This window comes from Rhinoraja longicauda, chromosome 25, assembly GCF_053455715.1.
Source record: "Rhinoraja longicauda isolate Sanriku21f chromosome 25, sRhiLon1.1, whole genome shotgun sequence".
NCBI lineage: Eukaryota > Metazoa > Chordata > Chondrichthyes > Rajiformes > Arhynchobatidae > Rhinoraja > Rhinoraja longicauda.
In genome coordinates this window covers 6569220-6580565 of record NC_135977.1, presented here as the reverse complement: position 1 = coordinate 6580565, position 11346 = coordinate 6569220, and positions in this window count along the sequence as shown.

Below are 11346 nucleotides of genomic sequence, written 5' to 3'. Positions count from 1 at the left end.
CCTCAGTGCACAGGAGAGAAACGTTCTTCTCCTTAGATGTCAAAGGCCATGCTGGCATAATAAAGCTGAATTTCATTGACCATGTCTACATCATTGAGAGGTGGATTCCGAGGTATTCCAGAGTCTTGTCACGAGCTACAATAATGGTATGGAGTCAAACACAAAGTGCTGGGGTAACTCGGTGGGTCAGGTAGCATCTCTCTGAAGGGAATGGAAGCAACATGTGGAACAAGGAGGGGTTCTTCGTAGCGGTGGAGTAGCTGTTAGAGGAGAGAAGACAGCTGGAAATGCTCCCTTTCCATCCCACAGACCTATAGCAGCCAGCAAATCCTTCACAAAATCCCATTGCAAAATCATCTGAATCTACTGGTGTCAAGGTGGTGCAGCAGTAGAGTTGCTGCCTCACAGCGCCAGAGACTTGGGTTCGATCCTGACTACAGGTGCAGTCCGTACAGAGTTTGTACGTTTTCCCTGTGACTGCGTGGGTTTTCCCTGGATACTCCAGTTTCCGCCCACACCCCAAAGAAGTACAGGTTTTCAGGTCAATTGGCTTTGGTAAAAATTGAAAATTGTCCCTAGCAGGTAGGATAGTGCTGGTGAACCAGTGAACCAGTAAACCAACATGTTCAACACCAATAGGGCGATCACTGGTCAGTGCAGACTCTGTGAGCCGAAGGGCCTGTTTCCACGCAGTATCGCTAAAATAATCTAAACACGGGTAGCATCAGTAAACCAACATGTTCAATACCAATAGGGCACATGACTGAATTTGCATGCATGACACAGTCTCTTAAAATAGTCTGAGTTCCAACATGTTGAATCATTACCAGGGGAACAGAGGAAATGATTCAACAATGTTCTCAAAGCATCCTTGGAAAATAATGTAACGACTTGAAAGGAATCCCTGGTCCATGACCATTTAAAGTGGAAAAAGAGCATTCAGGGTGTCACCAAAAACCTTGTGTCCCTTAATTGGGAGCAAATAGAAACCCATTATAAATGATAGAAAGAGCACACTCCCTTACCCCACCAAGGAAGAGTCAACATCATTTCATCATCATTCTCAAATCCCACATAAGGAAGGAAGGAAGGAGGTCATCCTCAATCCTGTGGGTGCTGCTTAAAAAGGGGACAATTTCTGACACCTTTTTGTTTACTTCATGTTCCTCCAGCAGAGGGTGTTATCTACGAGGTAACTACGTTTTGATGCTGGGCCTTAAATGAACGTCATCAATAAGCTGCCAGTGACACTTCAATAATCATGCTTGCCTTCAAAACTGAGAATCAAGAATCCATAATTAAAGTCTGGTTGAAGTAATGCGTAGCAAAGGAGCTTTAAGTACTTTTAACTGCATTTCCAGGAAAGTGGAGCCTGCTAATGTTAGCTCCTCATTAAATTGAACCGGTTAACGTAATCTGGGTGTCAGGGGTCATGGGGAGAAGGCAGGAGAATGTGGTTAAGTGGAAAAGATAGATCAGCCATGGCTGATTGGCGGAGTAGACTTGATGGGCCTAATGGCCGAATTCTGCTTCAGTGTTGGGCACAGGTTACTGATTGTGGATGATCAGCCATGATCACAATGAATGGCGTGCTGGCTCGAAGGGCCGAATGGCCTCCTCCTGCACCAATTTTCTATGTTTTCTATGTCACTTATGAAATAAGCAACTTCAGATGCTGGTTTACAAAAGAAGACACAGTGCTGGAGTAGCTCAGTGGGACAGGCAGCATCTCAGGAGAACATGGATAGGCGCTGTTTCATGTCGGGACCCCTCTTTAGACTGGTTAACATGGATAGGCGATGTTTTGGGTCGGGACTCTTCTTCAGCCCGAGGTGGATAGGTGATGTTTCAAGTCAGGACTCCTCTTCAGACTGAACATGGATAGGCAATATTTCTCGACCCGAAACATCACCTATCCATGTTCTCATAAGATGCTGCCTGACCTGCTGAGCTACTCCAGCACCCTGTGACTTCCAACTCAACCTGTAGCCTCTTTGGGCAAGGGAATTCTTCTCCATGTTCATCATTTGTTGAATAGGTTCCCAAAAATCCTGTTCTTCCACGTTCTCCAACTGAAACAGATTGACCCAACGCTTCCTGATTTCTGAAGGCTTTGAAACAAATTCTAGAAATCTATATTTCCATGACCATGTCAGTATTATCTCACTATAGGTGCCATTTTTAGTCATTAGATTCTCGTGGCGCTGTGTTTTTGCAGGTGAATGCACCTTTAATGATTTCTTGGAATGGTCATTTCTGACCTGTATTGCTATGTACTACCATAGGACCTGATGTTAGGCTTCTGCTTGTGTTCAGTAGACATCTTGGCTGCCCTCATGAAGAACTCAACAAGATAGTATGTTATTGAAACAGGGCTAGAATGTCCTGCCAGAATTTATGGAGCTGTCTTATTTTACATGCTCCAAGCACAGATGCTAAAAATTAGCTATTGGGACTTTGGCTCCAGGGATTTTTGATGCCTCTCCTCGAACCGATCAAACCAAGTAAGTACGTCTTTCACAGTAACATCAAAAAATACTTTAAATGCTCAGCAGATCAGAGGGAAAGAGAAAGGGAGTTAATGTTTCAAGTCAAAGATTCTTCATCAAAACTGGGAAAGAGAGAAAACAAGTTTAAGATTCAGAGAGGGTGAGAGCGGAAGGAAAAGAACAAAGGGAAGACCTCTGACAGCGTGAGGACAGGGCTGTTATAAGGAAGCTTCATTGCTGCATCCACAGATGCTGCCTGATATGCAGAGTTGTTCCAGATTTTCTGCATTTTTTTCAACTTTCAGTCCACAACAACCTTTTTTGACATTTTAAAAGCTTTAATATTCCATGGAGGTTTGCCATTCCTTAAGGATATCTGTACTTTATGTAAACATACATAGAAACATAGAAAATAGGTGCAGGAGGAGGCCATTTGACCCTTAGTGCCAGCATTCATTATGATCATGGTTGATAATCTACAATCAGTAATCTGTGCCTGCCTTCTCCCCATATCCCTTGATTCCACTAACCCCTAGAGCTCTATCTTACTCTCTTTTAAATTCATCCAGTGAATTGGCCTCCACTGCCTTCTGTGGCAGAGAATTCCACAAATTCACAACTCTCTGGGTGAAAAAGTTTCTTCTCGCCTCAGTTTTAAATGGCCTCCCCTTTATTCTTAGACTGGGTCCCCTGGTTCTGGACTCCCCCAACATTGAGAACATTTTTCCTGCATCTAGCTTGTCTAGTCCTTTTATAATTTTATATGTCTCTATAAGATCCCCATTTATCCTTCTAAACTCCAGTGAATACAAGCCCAGTCTTTCCAATCTTTCCTCATATGATAGTCCCTCCATCCCAGGGATTAACCTCGTGAACCTACATTGCACTGCCTCAATAGCAAGGACGTCCTTCCTCAAATTAGGAGACCAAAACTGCACACAATACTCCAGATGTGGTCTCACCAGAGCTCTATACAACTGCAGAAGGACCTCTTTGCTCCTGTACTCAAATCCTCTCAATATGAAGGCCAACATGCCATTAGCTTTCTTCACTGCCTGCTGTACCCGCACGTTTACTTTTAGTGACTGGTGTACAAGGACACCAAGGTCTCATTGCACTTCGCCTTTACCTAATCTGACACCACTGAGATAATAATCTGCCTCCTTGTTTTTGTCGCCAAAGTGGATATGTGGATAGAACATACAACACTTCAGCCCGGAACTGGCCCTTCGGCCCACAATGTCCGTGCCGAACAAGATGCCAAGTTAAACTGATCACCCCAGCTTGCATGTGATCCATACCCCTCCATTCCTTTCATATCTAAACGCTACTTAAATGTGACTATCGTATCTGCCTTCACCAACACGTTCTCGACACCCATCACCTTCTGCTTAAAAAAACTTGCCCCGCAAATGTTCTAAATTCGAAAGACCGAGTCAACCGTGGATCCCATGCATCTTATCGTGTTCTGCTATTGTGCATCATTTCGCTTGATAGTCATTCTGCTGATGTTTCTTGAAAACGTCATCAAATGCATGAAAGTCAAAACTGCAAGTCCCTAAATTAATAAAAGCGATTAATAAAATGGAAGTCAAGAGCACCAAGAAATTCAGCAAGACCACAGAAGCTGTAAGTGACATCTTTTAGTGCAAAATTGACTGATGGATTTCAGTCTTATGTCACTTTTCCAATTAGTTTTAGAGATACAGCATAGAAACAGGCCCCTCGGCCCACCAAGTCCGTGCCGGCCAGCCCCATTCACTAGTTCTATACTACACTCTGGGGACAATTTACAGAAGCCAATTAACCGACAACCCTGTATGGCTTTGGAATGTGTTAGGAAACCGGAGCAACCGGAGAAAACCCACCCAGTCACAAGAGAACGTGCAAACTCCTTACAGAGAGCACCAAACTCAGGATCAAACTTAAGTCTCTGGTGCTGTCAGGCAGCAACTTTGTCGCGGTACCACAATGCCAATTGTAGGGATAAACAACAAACCGATGCAATTTGTAGCTCCGATTTTAAGAATCTGGTTTCTGTTCTGCCACTCCCCATTCCAAGTAACAAGCACTCTGTACAAAGAAGTCCTTATTCATATCAAGACCAAATATTTCATCAGTCAACATTGTGTGCACAATTAACCTTTTACATTTCATTTTTTAAAACATTTTTATTCCTAACTGCCTGTCTTGAAGAGTGAATATTCCTGACAATTTCCTGTCAGTATACTTAACAATTGAGCAAAAATGTAACTTGCTTCAGTCCCTCCTGCCTAGGTGGAACTATGCATTGTTTTTTGTACACTTAAAGTCAGCCTCAAAAACCACTCGAGATTTTCAACCTCTCTGATTACAATTGCACTTCAGATTCCAACCATCAACAGGGGGTCACTTGATTGACCTGCCACGTTACCAGAGGTGGCGGAGTGAGTCGTGGTGGTGGTGGGTGGGACACAGGTTGATCGATGGTGATGGATGATATTGTAAATTGTTCATTTCCACCTTATCATGATTCCTAATCAGATAATGCCTTCTCCCCCAACACCTTGACCAGGTGCAGAATTGGATTGTGCTGTGGTACATCTCCCTGCACCAGTGCAACAAACTTCAGTAACCACCTGAACAACGTGTTTTGTACCAACCACCATAATGCCATCTAGCCAGCCCCCTTTCTCCCAGGGAATCTTGGCATACCTCTCCTATCAGCCACACCCTCTTGATTATATTTTGTGAATATACTTTCTCCATTCCATCCTTAATGTCAGGCTGCACAGCAGTTGTAGTGAAAAGATTACCCAGGCGAGTTCCTTCTAGTCCAATATAGCATCACGCTAAACCATTTTGCACTGCCACTCCTGACACTGAAAGAAATTAGCACCATTGCCACATAGTAATAGAACAGCTGATTATTCACCCTTGCAGAATGCTGAACGATTTAAAAGAAAGAATTACCTGATTTCCTCTTAGCTTCTGGTGCCTTCTTTTTCTGGTCCTTTTTCTCAAATGCTTTTTTAATATCAGAAACATTAACAACCTCTTCAGAATCAGGCTTTGGTTCAGTCATATGATCTGCCTTGTTGGTCATCAACTTTGCTGGTACTTCTTTTACCACAAGGGGTTCTGGAAGCCTGTTTGATGCTGCAGCTTTAGCAGTTGTTTTGATCCCAGTGTGTGAACTTGCATCAGGTGGCTGGTGGACGTGTTCTGTTCCCTGTCCAATCTTCATGTCAGTGAGGTCGACAGGCGCATTGCCTTTCTCGGGTACACCAGCCGGCTCACCCTTCAGGCCTTTACCACATTCAACCTCCGTGCTGACATTTTGGGAAGGGAGCCCACCGTCGCCAGCTTGGTCACTCCCATCGACAGCAACACTGGGAGTGGTTTTGCACAATTCACTCCCTTCCCTACTATGGCCCTCCTCTGGGGCTTGAATGGCTTTGCTGGGCTGCTGATCGTGCACGAGGCCATTCTTGCTGTGTGTTGCTTGATCAGGGTGGCTGTCTTCAGTCCGATCAGAGAAGCTGGGTTTCTTGCTCAGTAGGCTCTCCGCTGTTTGATCAGACTCAGCCAGCTGGTCTGCTTGCTGCAGCGGCTTGTCCTGTCCACCGTTGCCAGTCGTGTGAGATGGACTGAGCAGTTTATCAGTGGTCCTGTAACTGCAGAGAGTTGCAGCTGTGTTTACATGCTGCATACCTGGTGCAACCTGGTCCAGAGCAGACCCACATACACTTTTCAGAACTTGATCAGGTGAATTACCTTTTCCACTCAGATCAAACTGACTCTGGTTTCCACAGCGCACAACTTGCTCCAGATCACTCTCCTGCACCCAGTCAACATGGCAAGATGTGTCGACCTGTTCTTGAGTATTACCTCTGTCCAGCTCTCTGCATGATGCACTTGCAACCAGTCCACTGCTGCCCGGTCTGCTCTCCTCAGCCAGACTGAAGTCAGAGTAAAAATCACCTTCTGAAGTTTGGATTGACTGACTGACTTGTTCGGCAATGCCAGCACGATTAGACACGTTACCTATTTGTGACTTCACCCCCGAGATGGATGAATTGGATTTTCCATCAGGACTGCCATCCTGTGCAGCACCCCCACTGTTGTCAGCAGATTCTCTGGGTCTCTCCGCCACACATTTATCTCCATTTTCTGGTTCGGTTTGATTTGCTTCACCAGCTTCTGAATTTAGATCTGTGGTGCTGGCCAGGGTGTATTGGTCACTCTGTGGGGTCAGGTTGGGAATAGCTACATCTCCACAAAGAACTGCATTTAGATCTGCCAAGTGGCTTGTTTCATCGAGCTGGTCCGTTTGTTGATCTGATTTGACGAGATATAGCTCAGTCTGAGAGAGGAAACGCTTTAGTTCTCGGCCACCTCCACGACAAGCCTTCACTTCAACATCAACAGCCTCGTCATCATCTTGATTATCGCCCCTAGTAATCATCCATAGATCTGCTGTTGTGTTTTCAATTCCTTCTCCTGCGATACCTGCTTGTTCTTCTTTCCGATTGTGTTTGTCCACAGACGCAGCCAACTCAAGTGTGGCTCCGCCCCTTTCGCATCTTGTCCCCAAAGTTTCTCTTTCTTCACTTACAATGCAACTTGAAATGGTCTCACCTTTCCAAATGTCCTTCCCTTGAAGTAATTCCATGTCGAGGCCTGTTGTTTGGCATTCAGCCTCATTCCTTAGCTGGTTCTCACTCAATGGTTTCTCCTCAGACTGTTGCCTAATGGGCAGAAATGCACCACTGGCTTCGTCCACTTTCTCCACTTCAGTGTTACTCACAGTTTCGGACGCATTATATTTCTGCTGTAAAGGTAAAGGAAAAGCTATCTGAGATTTCCCTTCCTGTTGTTGTTCAGCACATTCATTCACAGCACCCTGGCAAACTGAAGCAAGCCAGACATTATCTTTCATTTCTACTTCCCTGTCACAAATTGAATCAGCTTTCTTTCCACTGTTTAAATTCTCAGTGTCCTCGTGTTTCACAGCAGTAAAATCGAATTTCTGTTCTGAATTGCCTTCATTGATTTTTTCACTCTGCAATGGCCTTTTTACCACCTGCTCAAGCTGTTCCACGCATTGTTGATGCGTGGTTTCTGTGTCGCCCTGCTTCACACTGCTGGAGAAAGGAGCAGACTCCACACTGATGTTAAAACTTCTTACTTGGGAATGACGATCGTCGTCTGTACTTTCCCAGTCTTCCTCAATCCCTTGAAACTCCTTTGCTTGCTCCATTTCAAACACTTGATAGAGGAAGAAAGAGACAGGGATTTTAAAAGCAAGAATAGAAACTTTCAAATCCACACAAAGCAGAGCTTGTTTAAAATCATCCAACCCACAATGATTCTACACGAGGCACTGTCCTTTTAAAGCTATGTAGTTGAATGCCTAGCCACACTGCTCATCCCTTTCCTACTAGGGTGATGCAGTGGACTGAATTAAACAAGAGGCAGCTGATTGGTTGGGTTTAATTAGGGTGGGTAACTTAGAATGACTTATGCCATGAAAATCCACTGCAGTAAAGATAGAGAAGCAACAAAATCCTCTCACGAGGTCCACACTGTTTAATGTTCCCCTCCCATTGACTCTTACCCGTCCTTTTTTTAAATAGGTGATCCAGAAGCAGATTTACAGAGACCACACTCTGTCAGTAGCCGGTGAAAGCTCAGGCAAACTGATGCAATGGTACAATCTCTTATCTCGATCATTGACCTTTGGTTCATATATCAACATGGAAAATCATTTGCATTGCAAACCCTTCATCTGTTCATTGGTTCAAAACAATATCAGTGCTCTTTGAAGAGGTAGGATTTTAAATTCTTTACATTGGTTCCTGACTAATATGGACTGAATGCTGCAGTCTGTTCATTTGACACAATGTGTTTACTTTCAGACTCAGGGAGATTTGAATTTAGCTTGCATATAAACAAACTACTCTCAACTTTCGCTCACAGTGAGGCCGATTAGTAGAGGCATGGATAGACTTTCATTTGCAGAATCTGATGCCTTTGATGGTGAATATGCTAATTGCTCTGCAACTGAGCTGTACAAATCAGACATCCTGGGTTCTATGGAAATGTCTGGTAAATCACCCATTAAGGAAAAAAAAAATGCCTGACTGCCTGTCAGACATAGAAGGAAGTGCAAAGAAAAAAATCAGGCAAATTAGTCTTCCATATTTTATAAGCGACACTTGTAAATAATACAATTGTACTAATATTGCCTATAATATGCAAAGAATGCAGATTTTGGTGAGGAAACATGGGTGGGGGGAAGGGGTGGATGCTTCATTTAGCACTTTGAAGGAAGGGAACAAAGTGTTTGGATTCATCACCGTTGAGGGACTGACATTAGAGTGTAATTTTGATACTCGAAGTACAAGCTTAGGGATTGTGACTTGTTAATAACCTGACCCCTACTGATTGCAGTACAGCAAAGATGCCCACTTTATGTCTGGATACTGCAGAGGTCCAAGATGACAATATGGCGAGTCCGAAACTTGTTGGTTGTAGAATAAGTTTATTGCAGCCGCAATATTCGAATACAGGGTTAAACAACGAGGTAAAGGACAACCATCACAAACTTACTGTCTTCCTTGAAGACTTCGCCGAACTGGCTAAATTGGGCGCCAAACGCGCACATGACATCGCTGGCCAATCAGCGATGTCGCTCCCTGGACCAATCCCCATGGTCGCGTTCCCACGTGACCTCGCTGGCCAATCCGAGGGTTCGACGACCTGGACCATTCTCTATGGTCGCTACATGACCCCCCCCCAGAACCCGAGGTGCGGAACCTAGCAGGGAGCCGGATTTCGCGACCATAACGAGTACGGAGAGGGACAGCCTGAACCACAGGAGCCGGGGGTTCCGGACTTGGCGGAACAGCCGGAACGGGAGGTCCTGGAGGAACTACCGGAACGGGGGGTCCCGGAGGAGCTGCCGGAACGGGGGGTCCTGGAGGAGCTGCCGGAACGGGGGGTCCTGGAGGGACTGTCGGAACGGGGGGTCCTGGACTGAGCGGAACTAATGGAGGTCGGCCTCTCCTAGGGGTTTGACCGACCAGGACTGGTTGATCCGGATCCAAATGGGCAGGTTTTAGCCGGGACACCGAGACGAGCTCACTCTTGCCGCCCATGTCTAAGGTGAAGGTAGCCGTTCCCTTACGCAAAACCCGGAACGGCCCTTGATAGACCCTCTGCAACGGGGCGCGATGGGAATCTTTTCGCAGAAAAACGAACTCACAGTCCTTCAGGGAAGGCGGTTCATGTACCATGGGACACCCATGACGTGAAGTCGGAACTGGAGCCAGGGAGCCCACCCGTTCCCGGAGAGACGCTAACACTGATGGGACTGTAGGCAGCTGGTCTGAAGGGTCCGGAAACAGATCTCCGGGTACTCGAAGTGTCGAGCCATATACTAGCTCTGCGGACGACGCACCGAGATCGAGCTTGGGAGCAGTCCGGATGCCCAACAGAACCCAAGGGAGCTGGTCTACCCAGTCCGGGCCTTCAAGCCTTGCACTGAGGGACGCCTTAAGTTGGCGGTGGAACCTTTCTACGAGTCCATTTGCCTGGGGGTGATATGCAGTCGTGGGTTGTAACTTGGACCCGTACAGTTCTGCCAGCGCGGCCCAGAGGGACGAAGTGAACTGTGGCCCTCTGTCAGTGGTAATAACTGCCGGGACCCCGAAACGAGCTACCCAATGAAGGGCCAAAGTCCTAGCACAAGACGCTGACGAAATATCAAACAATGGGAAAGCCTCTGGCCACCGGGTGAACCGATCCACCACCGTGAGGAGGTGGGTGTAGCCCCGGGAGGAAGGCAAGGGCCCGACCAAATCCATGTGGATGTGGAAAAAACGAACAGCCGGGACCTCGAAATCGGGGGGCTGGACGTGGCGCTGGACTTTAGCGGTCTGACAGGGCACGCAGGAACGTGCCCACCCCGCTACCTGTTTCCGTAGGCCATGCCAGACAAACCTCGCTGCTACCAAGGCAGAGGTGGAGCGGATGGACGGGTGCGCCAGCCCATGAATGGCATCGAAAACCCGGCGCTGAAGGGAGGGCGGTACTACCGGCCTGGGACGGGGAAGAGAAACATCGCACCAGACTTTTGTGCCCGCCGACCCACAAGCTACCTGGGCCAACTTCAATCCCGAAGCGGTAAGCCGAAACGGTATCCGCCAGAAGCTGTGCCTCCGCAAGCTCCTGGGGATCCACTTCGCAGTCCACCGCCGAAATAGGGGAAAAAGCAGGTCTAGACAGGGCGTCAGCAACGGCATTAAGCTTACCCGCGACATGACGGACATCGGTGGTAAATTCGGAGATAGCAGTCAGGTGCCGCTGCTGGCGGGCCGACCATGGGTCAGACAATTTCAAAAAAGCAAATGTTAATGGTTTGTGGTCCGTAAAGGCCACAAATGGGCGGCCCTCGAGGAAGTACCTGAAATGACGAACAGCTAAATAGAGAGCCAGAAGCTCTCGGTCAAATGCGCTATACTTCAGCTCGGCCGAATTTAGTTGCCGGCTGAAAAACGCTAAAGGCTGCCAACGGCCACCGACCTGCTGCTCCAGAACCCCGCCCACCGCCACGTCAGAGGCGTCAACCGTCAGGGCCGTGGGGGCGGAGGGGCTCGGATGGACCAACATGGTGGCGTCTGCCAAGGCTGCCTTAGCTGCTGTAAAAGCCGACTCAGCGGTCGGGGACCACAACAACTCTACCGGATTCCCTGCAAGGCATTGGAAGAGTGGGCGCATGACTCGCGCAGCTGCCGGAACGAACCTATGGTAGAAATTAACCATGCCTACGAACTCCTGTAGCCCTTTTACTGTGGTGGGCCTAGGAAATGCC